This window comes from Vanessa tameamea, chromosome 15 (assembly GCF_037043105.1).
Source record: "Vanessa tameamea isolate UH-Manoa-2023 chromosome 15, ilVanTame1 primary haplotype, whole genome shotgun sequence".
Lineage (NCBI taxonomy): Eukaryota > Metazoa > Arthropoda > Insecta > Lepidoptera > Nymphalidae > Vanessa > Vanessa tameamea.
In genome coordinates, this window is record NC_087323.1 from 1,768,188 (window position 1) to 1,788,321 (window position 20,134).

Below are 20,134 nucleotides of genomic sequence, written 5' to 3' on the forward strand. Positions count from 1 at the left end.
TTAAAAGTCAGCAAAGTTATTACGATAATATATTATAGTTAAAATTATTGTTATTTTTGGAGGCGGTGTCAGCCAAGGTAGGTTTGTAAATATATGATATACTCCAAATTTGTAAATCTGGTCTATCGATAAATACACTTCTTCTTGATGTTTTTTTAAACCCTATACGTACATAGTGGTCCTATATAATGACAGAAAATTGGAATCAAAATTGAGTGTTTAAGCAAACATGTCTACCGTCAGGTATTACAATTCATGAACTTTTCTCCTAATCCAAGACAAAGAAAAGTCATTCAGATTTACTATTACATTTCCTGTTGAACGTTTTGTTTGTTTTGGCAGAGTATGAATTTTGTTTGTGATTTATTTATTTACAATTGACTTTTTCTTTTGTCTTACATCCAGATGTCGATACACCTGCATCGAATTGTTAACAAAAAAAATATTCGCAATCGTACACTATTGTACAATATTTCTTTTATGTTTAAGAAAAGGGTTGTCATAATTGACCGTATAACAATAAGCAATAAAAACACAGATGTTGGTAATTTATTTAGACAAACTTTACCGGTAATTTTAAGAGGAACTAGAGCAGACATTGTAAGGTCTTGCCTTAAAAGTTCACCGTTATGGAAATTTGTCCATACCTTAAAACTATCTACGAATATGAGAGCACATTTGGGGGGAGGAAGTACAAATTTTCCTTCAAAGTTACTTTTAATAGGAGATGGAAAAGTACCTCATTCTGAAAATAAAATTGAAATTGATCGCGATTTAGGAGAAAAAGTGACTAGCATAGAGGATTTAATATCAAAAGTTTACCCTAATATCGTCGAAATAGAAAATAAAGATTACCAATGGATGTGTCAAAGGGCAATATTGGCGGCGAGAAATAGTAGCGTTGACGAAATTAACGACCTAATTTTAACCAAACTTCCAGGCGATATAACTACCTACACATCTATTGATAATGTAATGGATCAAGAAGATGCTGTCCATTACTCACAAGAGTTTCTCAATTCTTTAAACCCGAGCGGCCTTCCACCACATTCCCTGAAGTTAAAAATAGGTGCTGCGATAATTTTACTCAGAAATCTTAAACCACCAAATTTATGTAACAGGACCCGCCTTCAAGTAAAATTCCTTCGCAATAACGTGATCGTTACAACAGTTTTGACTGGTCCGGCAGTTGGTCAAACAGTGCTTATACCTCGCATCCCAATGATTCCAAATGATTTACCTTTTAATTTTAAAAGAATTCAATTTCCCATTAAGTTATCTTTTGCCGTAACCATTAATAAATCACAGGGCCAAACATTTAAACACGTAGGAATCGATTTACGTCAAGACTGCTTTTCACATGGCCAACTATATGTCGCGTTGTCAAGATCGGGTTGCGGGCAAAATCAGTATGTTCTTCTACCACAAGAAAATAAAACTAAAAATATAATCTACGCTAAAGTACTGTAAAACATTATTAAATCTTATTGACGATTATAATAACAAAAACCAACGTGAGCAATCAAACGATAATCATGATAGTGTTTCCGACAACTACGCGAACGAAGTCGCGGGCACAGCTAGTACTAATATATAAAGCGGAAGAGTTTGTTTGTTTGTTTGTTTAAACGCGCTAATCTCAGGAACTACTGGTCCGATTTGAAAAATTCTTTTTTTGTTGAATAGTCCATTTATAGAGGAAGGCTTTAGGCTATATAACATTACGCTGCGACCAATAGGAGCGCAGCGACAGTGAGAAATGTTGCAAAAACGGGGAAAATTATTCACATTTATGGACTTTCGATGCGTGCGCAACATAAACGTTTTAAGTTACTCAAAAAATGTGTATGAAAGATATATTCCTCTTTTAATAATAAAAAAAAAGTCCGTGACACTATATGTCTATTTGTTAAGAGTGTGCTAGCAGGCGGGGCGCGGCGGCGGCTGAGGGGGAGGCGGGTCAGCCCCGCCGCCGCGCTCGCCACTCTCACCCGCGGGTGTAGTTCTGCGAAGTAGCAATGCACATAACGACTTAAAAAAATTAACATTCTTAATAGTTAAATTATTTATCAAAATTAGGTTTTGTTATCAGCTTATTTGCTCATTATTTTTTATCGTTTAAAATCGATTACATTTAAATCATAATCTGCTGTAGTTTTAACTTACGATATAAGATAAAATTTCAATGAACATTCCTTCGTACTTTGCAAGTAAACAATTCAAACGTTTCACGGTATAAATAAGGTATAAAAATTACATTACACACGTAAAAAAGTTCAAAATGGCGAGCGATACTTTCACCGATGCAGATTAATCATCACTGAGAAAATAAATTATGCAAATAAGCAAATAGGTGAATATCGATTAAAATGACTACACAAATAAATTAGTAGTTCAATATTTCAAGTAAATTCTATTACGTTCAAGCATATTCAACACGGTTGTACTATAATCACCTTATGGAATAATAACACCAAAGGAGAAACAATCTAAACTTCTTATTGTTCGGTTTGTTTATCTTATTACGTTTAAGTTAATATTGTTTGTTTTCAACCGACTTCAAAAAGGAGGAGGTTATCAATTCGTCTGTATTTTTTTGTTTTTTATATGTTTGTTACCTCATAACTTTTCACTGGATTTTGATAATTTTTTTTTGTTTGAAAGGTAGTGCTTCCCGTGGGGTCCCATTTTAATTTTATCCTGTTACGATGATGGTATCCCTATGAAAACGATATAAGTCTTAAATGTGCATTATGTATGTGCGCGATAAATAGGTGAATAACTCAAAATTGTGCCAACCAATTTTAATGATCCTTTTTTTATTATAAAGGACAATAATTTTATCTATAATATATTATCGTAATAACTTTGCTGACTTTTAAATAGTCTAAATATTTTTAATTTCATTTTACATAGTTTAAATCTAAAAAATATTGTAATCATTGTTTGTTATTCATAGGTTTGTGTTAAGTTAGATTTAAAGTGGGTAGGTACATACTTATCTCCCTGCGTGGAAACACAGAACGTACCTACATATTGGTAAGTAGAATAAGTTACTTGATTATTAAGTTGTAGAATAATAAGCAATTATTTTTTACTTTTTAGAGCATATTATTTTTTTTCTCTTTTGAAGTCGGTTTTTTTTTTTGTCAAAATTTTTGTTTATTAGAAGTGGTTGTCATCTGCATAATTATTCTGATTTGGTTAGGTTTTTGTTTATTAAAACATATATGGTTTTTTTATTACGATAAAATATCGAAATAAAAAAAAAAATTAAATAACCTTTATAATACTTTTTTTTTTCAATACAGATTTCATTATATTATCGGGTACTTAATTATTTACCATATGTTTGTTTTTATTGATTACAAGATACGTTTTGGTTTAAATTTAATACCTACATTTTTTTTATCTTTTTCGTCACTATAATGCCTAGAAAAAGAACTAACCTTTCTCGGCAGACTGCTAATGCAAAGCGTCTGCGGCTTTTGCGTAGCAATGAAACAACTGAAGACAATACGCAGAGGTTAGCTAATCAAAGAACGGTCAGTGAACAACATCGTGCTAGGGAATCGAGCGTTGAACGTTCACAGAGGTTAGCCTTACAAAATTTCCGAACTTCGGTGAATCGACAACGGGAATCAAATCATCCTTATATTTTGCCAGCCATCTTACCCCTTATAGTTATGGAATAAATTTCGCAATGATTTATGTGAAGATATATTAAACAGAATGCGTAATGAAAATCAGGATATAACATTAACCTATACTGATAACGTATACAATGATAGACTTATCTTAATTGAAGATAAAATTCATGAAATTTCAGATAAATCATTGACTGATTTTGGGCTTCCTGCATCAAAAAGGAATAATTCACATAATAATTTAGATCCTTTAGAAGTAGCACTACGGAAGCCGTATGATGTAAATGAATTAAATGAGTATATTACTGAAAATGAACCAAAATTAGTTAATGACCAGGTGACGGCGTACAATCGTGTTATGTGCAGTATTCGTTTTAACGAAGGAAAAATATTTTTTTTGGATGCTCCAGGTGGAACTGGAAAGCCTTTTATTACTAATTTCATATTAGCAAAAGTAAGGTCTCAGGGAAAAATAGCCTTGGCAGTTGCGTCGTCAGGAATTGCGGCAACTTTATTAGCAGGTGGACGCCCAGCTCATTCCACTTTTAAACTGCCTCTAACTGTTTCTTTACAAAAAGATAGCGTGTGCTCTATTCGCAAAAATGGCCCTCTGGGTAAAGTTTTACAAGACGTTTCTTTAATTATCTGGGACGAATGTACCATGATCCATAGAGCTCATGTAGAGGCTCTAGATAGAACTCTCAGAGATATTAGAAGTTGTGATAAAATTATGGGTGGGATTACCATTATGTTTTCTGGGGATTTTCGACAAACTTTACCGGTAATTTTAAGAGGAACTAGAGCAGACATTGTAAGGTCTTGCCTTAAAAGTTCACCGTTATGGAAATTTGTCCATACCTTAAAACTATCTACGAATATGAGAGCACATTTGGGGGGAGGAAGTACAAATTTTCCTTCAAAGTTACTTTTAATAGGAGATGGAAAAGTACCTCATTCTGAAAATAAAATTGAAATTGATCGCGATTTAGGAGAAAAAGTGACTAGCATAGAGGATTTAATATCAAAAGTTTACCCTAATATCGTCGAAATAGAAAATAAAGATTACCAATGGATGTGTCAAAGGGCAATATTGGCGGCGAGAAATAGTAGCGTTGACGAAATTAACGTAATTTTAACCAAACTTCCAGGCGATATAACTACCTACACATCTATTGATAATGTAATGGATCAAGAAGATGCAGCCATTACCCACAAGAGTTTCTCAATTCTTTAAACCCGAGCGGCCTTCCACCACATTCCCTGAAGTTAAAAATAGGTGCTGCGATAATTTTACCGCCTTCAAGTAAAATTCCTTCGCAATAACGTGATCGTTGCAACAGTTTTGAATGGTCCGGCAGTTGGTCAAACAGTGCTTATACCTCGCATCCCAATGATTCCGAATGATTTACCTTTTAATTTTAAAAGAATTCAATTTCCCATTAAGTTATCTTTTGCCGTAACCATTAATAAATCACAGGGCCAAACATTTAAACACGTAGGAATCTATTTACGTCAAGACTGCTTTTCACACGGCCAACTATATGTCGCGTTGTCAAGATCGGGTTGCGGGCAAAATCAGTATGTTCTTCTACCACAAGAAAAAAAAACTAAAAATATAATCTACGCTGAAGTACTGTAAAACATATTATTAAATCTTATTGACGATTATAATAACAAAAACCAACGTGAGCAATCAAACGATAATCATGATAGTGTTTCCGACAACTACGCGAACGAAGTCGCGGGCACAGCTAGTGCAGTAATATTTAAAGACCTGTTCACACACGAAGGCTCATCCCTCCACGATGAGTTATTATCGAGGTGAGTGACGCTCGTGCTTATAATTTCTTAGATTGCTTGAGACTAAGATTAAAGACAGCACAATATTGTATTGAATACGCCGATAATACAACGTTGCACACGTCCATGGACGACGGTAGTCTTTCATTTATTTTTTATTTATGGCATTGGTTAGCGGACGAGCATATGGGCCACCTGTTGGTAAGTGGTCACCGCCGCCCATAGACAAAGGCGCTGTAAGAAATATTAACCTTTCCTTACATCACCTATGCGCCACCAACCTTGGGAACCAAGATGTTATGTCCCTTGTGCCTGTGATTACACTGGCTCACTCACCCTTCTAACCGAAACACAACAATACAGAGTACTGTTATTTGGCGGTAGAATATCTGATGAGTGGGTGGTACCTACCCAGACAGGCTTGCACAAAGCTCTACCACCAAGTAAACTTTCAAGTAAACTATTAAAGTCACTTTCCATCAAGTAAGCCTCCTATTCGTTTGCCACATGTACTAAAAAAATATGGACGGCGCCCGTCCATATCCAATACGTAAATAGTCCATCACGAGTAAAAAGGTCTACAAAATATAGCTGTATTAATTACACACGCCTTTCATCTTTGTATACAAGCCTCTATCCGGTATATCTTCCTTGGATGACATATTATAAAAAACATAATTTTATTTTTTGATCTTATGTCGGCTTTGAAAACAACTTATTATAAAATTTATCATATTATAATAAGAAGTTAATCTACACGAGAAGTTAATCCACTCATCGTACCTCACTCAACACCATTTTCCTTTTGGGAATTACTCACCGCTAGCAGAACTTAGTAGTTGCTTATTTAGCATACCTGCCAAATTTCAAGTTTATAGGTCTTATTGTTGCGGAGAAAACGTTACCTAATTCAACCCCTACTTCACCTTAGCTCTCTTGGGATATCACCTGTTTACGTCGAATACAGAACGTGCTTGTTGAATCGAGTGTGTTTTTTCGTTCCCTGGTGGTTCTTGGTTTCTATAGACAAAAACGAAGTCTGCCATGGAAATTAAATGTCCAATGTGCCTGTAATTAAATTGGCTCACTCTTCTTTCAAATCGAAACAAAAAAAATGTGAAATCAGAAAAGCGAAAACGAAGCAAGACTTTAGGTTTTCGTTTTTAAACATAAAATCAGTTTGTAAGAGCAAATACACGGCATAGTGTGACATAGTATTGGTGGTAGGGATTTGTGCAAAACCTCATCATATATTCCACCACCAAACAAGTCGTATTGTTAGCCATTGTTGTGTTTCGGTTTGAATGGTGAGTGGCGCATTGGCGATATCGATGATAAGATTTCTTACAGCGCCAATGTCTATAAGCGTTGGCGACACCTTACCATGAGGTCTATTTTGCCTTCCTGCGTATACTATGACAAAAAATAAAAAATATGGTAGCGATACTGCCATTTGGTATTTGTTTGCCAATAATGGGTTCTTTATTTAGGTTTCCTTAAAATAAAACACTAATTCGAATAAGTAATAAGAGTTTTTATTTTAGAATGTTACGAATATAATCGCTGTTATATTATAATGTTGTGTACGCAAAACAACCTTGGACTGCGTATCACCGTTGCTATACAAATCCCGTCCAAATATATCTATTAAAAATATTGGCACTTTATATATATTTTGATGCGTAAAGCTTGCGTTATCGTAAAATTTATCGAGGAGAAAATTTATCTTTCTAGATAATTCTGGTTTAAGTTAGCAAAAGTTTTCAAGATTCGAGAACTCTCTTTAATAATATTGAAAGAACCTCAGAAATGGTAATAGCTAGGAACCTGAACTTTGTCGTGGTTATCTTAATTTTGCAGCACTGCAATTTTGATTTCTTTAATTTATTCCTTACTAGCAATGTGGTTTTTCTATTGGAATAAAACAGAAAGTCTACGTTTCTAAATATCAGTCTAGTCGTTAAATATACTTACATCATCATCATCATCATCCTTCTGCCCTTATCTCAATTTTACTTGGGGTCGGCGCAGCATGTCTTCTTCTTCCATACTTCTCTGTCGGACGTCATCTCACAAGTAACATTCTTTCTAACCATATCGTCTTTCACACAATCCATCCATCGTTTCTTGGGTCGTCCCCTACCTCTATATCCATCCACATCCATTTTCATAACCTTTCTCACAACATGGTCCTCATTCCTCCGCATAACATGCCCATACCAAGACAGCCGGTTTCCAGATAGCTTCTCGGTTACCGGTGCCACTTTCAAACTTCCTCTTATGTACTCATTCCTTACTCTATCCATTCGCGTAACACCACACATTCCTCAAATAATTAAAATATAATAATTTAAATATACTTACATATTACACTAAATCTCCCGTCATATACACACAGATCATCCATCTTACAAAATGGAAGTTATAGAACCTTGCATGGCACGATCTTGTAGTTTTACTCGACCAAGGAATTTTACCTTTATGTACGTCGTGATATAAAGTTTTAAATATGCTTATAGATACTACGATTGATGGTCATGATGGTTATCGTAAGGTTTTACGAACACTGATTATGTTCCTGTTATGATTCGAGAACATAAATAGGCCAATAAGGATTGTTACGAAGTTTTCATACAGATTCGTGTAGGTGCAAGATCAGACTATGGCCATTTTTTTTGAATGACAAAATTGACGTATAAAGAAGCTTAACTATATAATTCATGATTTCATTATATGAAACTATCGTACAGTTCATTGATAATATTATATTAAAATTTAAGGTGACTTTTTCTAAGGATTTCAAAAACGATCACCTAGATAAGCTTAGTAAAAGTCTGTCTCACTTTTAAAAGAAAATTATGAGCAAAACCAATAATTAAAATGAATTTTGGACACAATTTTATTTCTGTAATTATATATTTTTCTCTTTATATAAATTCATAATTATTTTTGTTAAACCCTTCGTAACACTATGTCCTTTTACATACGTATGCAATTGAGACTACTGCTTTTTACTGAATATTTAATATAGTATCACCTTTAAATGTATATTTCGGTGGCGATCCAAAAATAACTATTATTGGACTCTTATCCAATTATTGAATTCAGAGTTGTTAAACATTCAACTGATTCGTCAATAATGATCACGAATCATTCAGTTTCAAAGTGAACGGTTAGACAGAATTCGAAGAGATAAAATTTTTGTATTAGAATACAGGTAGTAGTTTAAATATTTAAAACGCAAACAGCTTCGAAACTCGTTTACTAAGGATAAGCATGACAAAATTACTATCGAAGTTTGAACGCGATATAAAGGTTAAATGGTGTTCGATGTCACAAAGGATAGCGTTTTCATTTAGAAACACAGTGTGCGGCTTCGTTCGGAGGTAGTTGCGGTTTTAGGATCTAGTTAAATACTATCAGACACTGTGTTCGTGATTAACTATGTCGTTAAAGGGTCACATAAATGCTTGGAATAACATGCTTTGCGCTTATTTTAGAAATATTTTTACTATATACTAAATTAAGGTCTTTGCCATGTGGGTTAAATTATATTATCACTCTTCGACTATTTATATATATGTATATAGATAGTATGTCGTAATATAAAAGAGCTAACTTTATTATTTTAGTGTGTGTAGTCCTATCTAAATAAATAGTACAAGTTAACTCTATTATTATAGTATAACATAATCACTTGCTGCCACGATGAACATAATTTTAAAATGTAACATCTATACGTATAGTACAAATGTGACCATTAAATTACAAAGTCATTTCTTCGAGTGAGGTTTTTCACGAGATCTTCTGATATAGAATAAGTGTTTTACATTACATTAGCAGCCTGTAAATTTCTCACTGCTGGGCTAAGGCCTCCTCTCCCGTTGAGAAGAAGGTTTGAAGCATATTCCACCACGCTGCTCCAATGCGGGTTGGTGGAATACACATGTGGCAGAATTTCGTTGTAATTAGACACATGCAGGTTTCCTCACGATGTATTCCTTCACCGCCGAGCATGGGATGATGATTTATAATAAACACAAATTAAGCACATGAAATTCAGTGGTGCTTGCCTGGGCTTGAACCCGAAATCATCGGTTAAGATGCTCGCGTTCTAACTATATAACTAATAAAAATAAGTGTTACTAAATTGAAAAATATAACTAAGAATAAAAAATCAATGAAGCTGGATTAAGCACCTTTTGATAACTGCAATGCGATTCTGTAAGAAATCACTTCGTATTCACTTGTGCAATATTGATAACCGACTTACAGTGATACGCCATTTTGATACGTGTATCGTGTATGTATATTTTATGATTATGATAATCAATGTCGTATATAAAATTCTGCAATTCAAGGTCGTGTACTGTGGTGAGTTTATGGTTATAGAATACCGAACTGTTTTTCCTGTAATGTAGATGTACTCCCTCCAAAAATTACATTTTAATAATCAGATTTTTTAAAAAAGTTTCAAAAAAAGAACATGTACACTTTTAGAGCAATACAGGTGGAAAATATTTAAAAATTATACAATTCGTGTCTATGACATTTCTTGATCTGACGAACTACTCTCAGGAACTATTTCTCGAGGATTTTTTTATATACCGTCGTGTTATGACCAGTGGGAGCGGAGTATCAATGAAAAGTGTTGCAAAGACGGGGAAATATTTTATTTTTTTGAGCGACACGATACATAACAAATACTGTAATATAGCCGAGCAAAATCGAGACGAGCAGTTAAAAAATATTTAGAACATATCAACTGTTTAAGCCAAATACAAAACGGATTTTAACGCAGTTTTCATCAATGAACAGCATGATTCAATAGGATGATTCATATGTATAATGCATGCATATTAAGCAGATAAATGTAGAAATAGTTCTAACTTTCCCAGCCGGTAAAAAAAAAAAGAATTTTATGTTCGTTCATCAATCTAAAAATTGTATATATACTCTCACTGTGCCCCCGTGAAGTCGGCACGGGTATCTAGCATATATATACTCGTACATTGTACGTTATGTCACCACAAGTTTCGATATCTTAATCTATTTTGATAAATGATGTGTCAGATCCTTGAACTGTCACATATTGTATGGGCTATTGTGATGTTATCAGAAAACAGATCTAGTAGACCGCAAGTATTGGAAGAATCTTACATACGCAATATTCCCAATGAGGAATCTTATTATATTATTATATAAATAATAAAGAAAACTTATAATTGTGAGGTAATATAAATAGAAACACACATCTTACCCACGAACGCGCGCACTCACACAAACACACACTCATACACACTCACACAGACACACGGGGGGGGGGCACCAAAGTATATAGTTTACTCGCCACGCACACCAAGGAGTAGCAAACATTGAAGGAGATCATAACGTTTGTCGTCAAGGCATACGAATCGATCTTCAATGGATATTTCTATAACGAATATAAAACAAAAATCGTTCGTATCATTTTCAATAGAATATAAGAAAAGAAAAATACATTTCTATGTAGTCGTCAATAAAAATATGAATCGCCTTTGTGTTGAAACTTTAGTTCTAAAAGTATACACGACGCATCTCAAAATATAAGTCTCGAATATCCAACGGAATAAGAGATGTCGAATCGTCTCGAATGTTGCTTTTTCATCTCGAATTTGAAAGTTCCCGCTAGACCATTTGTGTAGATACAATGTTACTATATCTTTGTTGAATTTCCTGACGGATGCACTCGTGAATTCGCTCGGCGGAGACATTTAGAAGCGTATTTAAGATGTCTTTTATTCTTTCTTAGTGAGTAATCTTATGTAGAAGAAAACATTTTGTATCAACAAATGTACTACCGAGGTTTTTTCGAATATTCGAGTCTTTAACAAAGCAAACGTTTTGTAATAAAATGGTCCTTTCTGAATAATATTTATATCTATGGTATAATGTTGGAGTTCGTATGGTAAAGCGATGATATTTTTTCGTTAGATTTATGTATTTTTTTCAATGCTGGGCAATGGCTCTTATCTTGTGGGTAAGATTTGGAGTTAATGCCACCGCGCTGCTCGAATGTGGGTGGTTAATACATATGTTGCTAAATTTTATGTGACATATGGAGGCTACCACGCGATAATTTCTTTGAAATTCAATGGCTCCTTACTTTGACACCGTAATCTCTAGTTGAGATTCATTTGTTTTGAATTACTGAACTATCAATCCTTATTTTTTGAGCATAATATTCCACAATAACATTGCAGGTTGACACATTAGATCAATGATTTCACTAGACTTAAGATCTTCATTAAGTATCTAGTAATACGATGTACTCTATAGTCCTATATTTCGATGTAATACTCAACGTTAGTTGTAATGAGCAGAAGCCCAATGAATTGTTTATTTCAACTTTGTCTAATGTTTCATAAACCAAATGTAACGTGTTATTAAAAACTGTAGTAACTCATACTTTTATATCGTTATAATTATAGTGATAACCAAAACGCAACAATTGTGTTTTTTTTTTTACATCTTTAGAAGTTAATTGCGATATAACTTTTAATATAAAGAGAGAAAGTTATTTATGAAACGTTAACGAAATAAAAAAACCCCCAATAGCCAACACTTAATGTGTTGATGGAAAAACTTCTAAAAGCCCTTAACATGCTAAAGAAAAGATATGAGTTTACCGGAACCTCAAAATAAAGTAGTGAATTGCGCCCAAGTTTTATCTAATTTATTCCGACTATTAGACCGTAGAGAATCTTCGCGGGATAAACTTTATTTTTATCATCCGTTTTGGTATAAAATAACATAACAGTAATGAAGCTAAGCGTTCCGAGTTCATTTACAATAGAATGACAATTATTTTTGAATTTTTAAATATGGAACATGATTAGAGAATATTATTATTATTTCTATAAATAAATATTTACTTGAATTTTTATTTTGTTTAGAGAATGCTTAAAATATTATCTTTGATATTTTTTCAGGTAAGCTGTTTTATACAAAGAATACCATTGAAACGGGTAAGTTTATTACTGGATATTTAAATAATAATATTGTTGAGTTGTAAATTATTTAAAACCTTACATATGGACTTTTTTAATAGTTTACAGACTGTGTATAGATATATTAACTTACAAAGGCTACCCTCCCTCCATATTACACTATCGAGGTGTATTAGAAAAAGTGATGCTCGTTTTTATAAAATGTCTTAGTGCGTGAGACGAAGAGTAAGTACAAACTCGTATAAGGTATATTTTATTCCTTAGCCAGGCTATACAATAACACAATGAAGAGAATGAGAATAGAGCTTATTTACTTTCAACGATATGTAGTAGGATAAGATACCACTTATTGCCCTTACAACTAGACAATCTTTTCTTACCGACGCCCCCCCCCCCGCCTGCCATTTTGGTGAGGGTAAAATTATATTCGCAACGTTTAACCGATTTCAGGTATACAAGTGTACGATTGTTAATCGAATCATTTGACATTTAATACTTGTCAAATGATTCGATTATTATATTCATGTAAATTAGATACCCTAACTGATTTGTTAACTTTATTTCATTAAACGCTGATAAATTGAAGTGGAGGGGCGCGTCTTTGTGAGTGAAACCAATTGAACACAATTTGCGTATACTGTCGACGTATAATTCAACGTGTTAGTCCAATGGTTGACATTCGACCCTAATTATTATCGATTATTAGAAGGTTGAGTAACAACATCAATAATTTTACGAAAGTATCCAATATAACCATTATAAAAATTTCTTCTGTTTTTTATTTCAAATAGATAATATTACTTGTCTGTAGGGTTTTGTACAAGTTTAGATACCACCCACTCATCAGATATTCTACCGCTAAGCAGCAGTACTCAGCATTGTTGTTTACCGGTTTGAAGGGTGAGTTAGCCAATTTAACTTCAGACACAATATAGTGCTCAAGGTTGGTGGTGCATTGGTGGTGTAAGGAATGATTAAGATTTCTTACAGTGCTATTGTTTATGGGCGGTGGTAACCTTACCATCGGTAGCCCATTTGTTCGTCCGCCTACCAAAATCTTAAAAAGGCAGCTTGGTAAAAGGGCTTAATGGTAGCACCTATAAACATTGGCGTTGTTAGAAATGTTAACCATTCTTAATCCTTATTAAATCGCCTTCGTACCATTAAATCTGGGAATTTAAATGACGCATCTTGTGTCTGTATTTTAATCTAATGTGTATAAAAGCAGTAGTTCTATTAATACCTTATATTAAAAAACTTTCCTAGAACGTCTAAAACGAATTGCGTGGAGCGTCTGGAACGACGCTTTCCCTCTGGATTTAGCTTTTCGGTTACTTCGCGCTGTGAAATTGTGATTGATTAAAACTTTCTGTACTTAATAATATGTTACATTCAAGATAATTTAATTTTATAAAATATACTCTTAGTAGACTATAATAACATTCTTAAAATTATTATTTTAGTTGAGATTAATTTACGTATAATTTAATAAAATCTTAATTTACGTTAAGAAGGTTTCATTTACATGCTGTTACTATCTGAGTAGAACTTTGTCGAACCATTCTTCTATCCTGAAACATAAAAAAAAATCGACCTTTGTTTCCATTAAAAAAAAAATTCGTAATCATTATATGGGACACTACTTTTTTTATTTATTTTAATTATTTAGCGATCTAAAACACATTCAAAGCCTGTAAAATATTGTAAAGAAATATAATTGCGTTTAAGTATGTAAATGAATGATGAGCGAATGATAATATTCTCTTATTATAAGTCTTTTGGATATATTATGATGAAAAATAAACACGAAAAGTGTAAATGGATCATCTATATATTTATTTTCCTGTCGGATGTTATGTTTATAGTTTTTATCAATAAAAGAAAACTTTTACTTCATCTTATTCATTACTAAATAGTTACCCGCCCCGGCTTCGCATGTGTACAATGCTTATACTAAATATACTACAGAATGTCTTATAACGTTCACAGTTTTTCAGTCATTAGACATTACAAACCGCACTACAAACCGCGTCCCTGCGTTTTAAATCTGCAATATCTTCGAAAATATTCATTAAAATTACATACTACACAGGCCCATATTGATCTATATTAAATGCAAAATGTATTTAAGGCACTTAATTGGATAAGGATTAATGCTGAATTGCTTACGCGTATTGAGTATAATTTCGCGTAAAAAGTAAAGGATAAAATCTGGTTATTGTGGGTTATTCCAAAGAGATAGACATATACCATCGCGGTCTTTTTTGAAGATCTTTTTAAGATGTACAATACTGTAGTACATTATTTTGATCTGTCTCGTAGAGTTCAGTCAGCATTTACAATGTAAGCGCAAAAAATGTGTTTATTTACGACATCACTTTAGAAACCTCTAAAATTATCAGTGTTTCTCTACTACATTGTGCATGTATTATACATATAAACCTTTCTCTAAAATCAATCGATCGAATAAACGCATATCCGTTGTGTAATTTTGAAGATCATAGCGACAGACAGCGGTAAGCGACTTTGTTTTATACTATGTAATGATTACGAAATACCACCAAATCGAAATATATATGGATACAAAAAATACGTAGGCGTAAATAAATATTTTTCTCGACTTTATATTAAATCCCTATTGTTCAATATCAGACATAGTCAATATAAACAGCGAATAGTGTACTTTCATGAAGGTAAAGATATTTAAAAATATACTTTAATGTATTTATATAATAATTATAAAGTATATAATAAAAATGTTATAAGCTGCATTGCATATTATATATATCAACTATATACTGAACTCTGGTTTACATAAGCAAGTTACTTTTTTTTTCAAATAGTAATAGCAATAATAATATTGAATCAGAAAAAAAGAGGTTGAAGAAATTTTCGATAGAAAACGTAATTCGCAATAACGGATAGAGTCTTATTCAAATCCCTTGAGATATTCCTTTAAGCAATTAGGTGTATGCTTTTAGCGTTTCCAAAATAAAAGACATTGCGTGGCTTAATTTTTGAAATAAGTTAATTTCTTCTAATAATTTGAAACAAATATTGATCAGTATGCATTATTATAATTTGCGCCTGTGGTATTACCTGCGTGTTATTGGGAGTACTTGGGGTTCAAAATTTTTGGGGTTTTGGGGTTTCGACAAATTCGGTTAAATAGTAGCCATGAAAGCGAGACCAAAACGGAAAGATTGCATTTATAAATTCGAAAGTAACTGTATCTGTTAAGCTTACTAGTATAGATATTTAATAAAAATATGTTTGCATTGAGTACTTGGGTAGGTTTGTTAAGTATAGGCTGGATTTTATATTATTCCTTTTATGTGAATGCTAGAAAAGCAGACATTGTTACTTTTTATAATATGAATATAGATATATCTACAAATAATGATTATTTTTATGATTACGTTTCAATAAAATCAATATTATATTTAAAAAAAGTTATTTCAAAATATTTTCGACGTTTTCTAACTCTTAAAGATAAATCACGTGCAGTCGTTTCTCGCTGCTGCTTGCTCTTAACCCACTCGACTTTGGGACAAATTGCGTAATATCCAAATTAGATTTGTCCAACCCCTTGGGGCCTCATAATCTGCACAAACCGAGTCCAGACATATAATGTCTTTTGAATCTATACGCTCCTGAATTTAATATTCATTATGAAGATTACAGGGACGCAAAGAGAAAATTGCTTGAAATATCTTTAGGTTATTGTTTTAAGAACAGCTTGTGTATCTAAAAATAACGACCTGTAAATTTTCTAAACTAAAAGGATGAGGATACCTAATCATTTTTTTAGGTAAAGATTTAGAATTTCCACCACGCTGTTCCAATGCGAGTTGATGAATATACATGTAGAAGATTTTCATCCGCCACATGCAGGTTTCCTCACGATGTTTTCCTTCATCGGCAACCACGACATCAATTTGAAACCCAAATTGAACTAATGTTAATTCCGAGGTGCATGCTTTGAACCTCTAGTTTTAGTTTTAAATTCACGTTTTTGTACACACATATATAAAGGTGTAAACATATATATACATATATGCTGTATATTCACTTTATTATATTAGGATAATTAACATAATACGGATGATACGAGTGAATATCATATCACAGATATATATCAACCTGTGTTATGTTTCAATGATTATTAATTTTCGACAATTATTTTATAATTACAAAACAATAGGATTGTGTGTTTTAATTTATAAATAGTTTACTTTGTTACTTGTCAACACAATTTGAATTCAAATAAATATTACACAATTAATACATAATTAATACTATACAAGTACCGCAAATAATTTTGTCCGACGAGTAGGTATGAATTTGCGAAATTGAATTTTAAAACATTGGGTCCGTCATGATATACTATAAAAGTTATAAAAAACCTGGTGAACTAATGGCGCATACTCACTCAAAGTCTTCGATGCGATTCACAGAGGTAACAGTGCCAGCTTTCTAGAAACAAGGCCACGAAATAATCTTTTGGACGGCATATCTTTATTATAATTTGTATTTATTAGTCTTTATAGTATTCATGAATTTAGTAATAGTTGCCAGAATATTCTCTGAGCCCTCAATGTAAATCTATATCATTGTCCGTCTAAATCATTGTATTTATATTATTGTCTATTATATAATTATAATCCAATTTAAATTGAGCAAAATAAATAAAAAGAAAGTCCTCGAGTGGCGATCGCGAAACGGAAAACGCAGCGTGGGTGTCCCCTACAAGGTGGACTGATTATATAGTGAGGATCGAAGCCACTGGATGCGGGTAGCGCAAGACCGCCTGTTGTAGAAATCCTCGGGGGCTTTTGTCCAGCAGTGGACGTCTTCCGGCTGAAATGATAATTATTTTATACGTAATGAATTTACATATATATTTCAGCTTATGAATACTAGATGGCGTTATGTCAAATTGTAGACAATTCTAAATCGCGATGGCAAGATTCATATGCATGCATATAGCACTTTGGAAAGATTCGAATAAATATGGTTACCAGTGGCACCTAATAGTTTTATTAGTGTTGTGGAGCATCCCTAGGATCGAGTAAGCTAGTTGTTCAATTATGTTGATGAAAAATTAATAAATAATGGAAAACAAAAATGAAAATTCGGCGTCAAAGTCGGAGGACATATAACATATATGTACCGGATAATAAGTTTAACCTCCGCCTATAGACCTTGGGTCTATAAGAAATATCATTTATTCCTTACATCGCCATTGTGCCACCAACCTTGGGAAATAAGATTTTATTTCCAGCTGAGTTTCTTTCGCCGGTTCTCCTCATTTCAGGGTATTTTCTTTTCCGAAATGGTGGTGTTTAATTTTACAATCAATCAGTGAGTGTAATGCTTCAATTTTCAATAAAGAAATTTGATTTGGCAATTGAACAAATCAAACGAGCAATCAAGATCAAAAAAGTCTACTAGACTGGAAACGTATGGAAAGAAAATGTCGTAGGCAAATTGAATCAATCCCTATAACACGATTTAAACCGCATCACCACGCGTGACGTAGCAAAACACACCAAAATGAAAGACTCACGTCTAAACAAGAAGGCAATTTTGTATTACGACATTAAATTAAACAGACGCGAGCGTTTCCATTCGTTACACGAATCGGTTCCCATTTGCGTTTCTAAAAATTAAGAGAATAATATATACATAATATATTTTATTACCCTAATTTATGTGAACTCATTCGAAATTATTTATTTCTCTGATCAATCAGACTTCAACAAGTACTTCTCAATTTTGAAGTATTACTTTTACGTGAATGAAATTTGTCTTATTGAAGATAATATTGAAGATCATTTTTATACCTTTATATTTTCAGTAAATTTAAACTAAATTATATTATTAATATATTTATACATATTAATATTTATTATTTCACCGATTTAAAATGGATTAACGATCAGAAGTTTTTTGGTATTTGCGTTGATAGCCTCACTAGTCACTCATTACTTTTCAATATTGCAATTATTTCCTTTGACTTAAATAACATTAAGTACCTAATTAACAAGTTTACGAACCTCCTTGCTACGATATAAAAATCCTGTGAGTTAAATAGATCTCTAAATTTTTATCTTAAGTACGGGACATATTATGTTCATTAAATCCACAAATTAATGTTTTAATATAAATTGATTGTAACAAGATTGGTGACCAATTACCAACGCTGGTAGCCAATTTATCTGACAATCTATTTTAATAAATATAAAAACTACTTGATCCGATGTATGAAGTAGGAACAACTGGACTATTATTAGTCTAATAAATTCTATTTTGCCTATGAAACGTAGTAGTTACAAGCGCAGAATTTTCTGATATTGTTTTTAGTTTTAGAACCAGTTCCCAACTATTAAACAGTGTAACTATGGGCTTCGCACGAATGCAATTTATAAATAAAGGAAATAACGTCATGTATTTATAATTTTTAACCTGTATCAGTCAGAACTTTTAGCTCTCTAATGTTTTTTTTGTTTTAGTTAGGGATTCCCTACAAACCAACAAACGAAAATAAAATAAACTATGTTATGTTATATATTACGATATTAAAACCTAGTTCCCAAGGTTTGCGGCGCATTGGCGATGTAAGGAATGGTTAATATTTCTTACAACACCATTATCTAAGGGTCATAAAAAAAAAGTATTGTGCTGCGATGCTTAAGGTATCTCAAACATCGATTACATCAAGCGAAGCATACGAGACTTCAAAATGGAATCACTAATTGCACGGTGCTTGTATGGATAACATTTACACTAAAGCTATTGTGTAACAAACGAAACTCTCCATGGAACAGAACTGTGCAATGTTATATGTAGGCTGCAGTATTGCCTGAAATAATTATAACAATACTTAAAGAATACATGGATCAACATAGTGTGTCACCGTAAGTCGGTTTTCAATATGTCACGAGTTCGAAACGAAATGAGTTCTTACGGAATAGCATTGCAGGTTTCAGGAAAATAGGAAAACAATTGTTGAAATACTTCAAGCATTCTATTTTTTTTTTTAAAAGAACTTATACATATACCTTCAATAACTGATCAAAATCTTTTACTAAAAAAAATCTCATTTAAGTAATTTTATAGAATATATGGTATCATTTCAATTTGAATGAACTTATGGTGTCGTAATTAATTTTATATATAAAATAGATATAATACATACAGACTATTTCAATTTTATCAGTAAACCTGAGTGTGAAGAAAAAAAAACGAAGTGCATAACAATATACAAAGTGTATAAATATAAAAAATAGATAAAGAAAATCGATACATTATTTTTTTACCGTTAATTAATTTTTTATTAATTAATTAAAACCGAAATCACACGAAAATAAATAACATAACATAATTAAAATAATAAATCACCCTACGCTGATTTTTATACAATGTGACAACATGCAGCTAAAATACTTATAAGCGCGGTTTTTTTTTTATGTTAGAGGTGGCAAACGAGCAGGGGGCTCACCTGATGGAAAGTGACTACCACCGCTCATGGACATCTGCAACACCGGGGGGCTTGCAGGTGCGTTGCCGGCCTTTCAGGAAGGAGTACGCTCTTTTTTTGAAGGTTCCTAAGTCGTATCGGTTCGGAACAACCGCCGGCGAGAGCTGGTTCCACAGAGTGGTTGTGCGAGGCAGAAAATGTCTTAAAAATCGCGC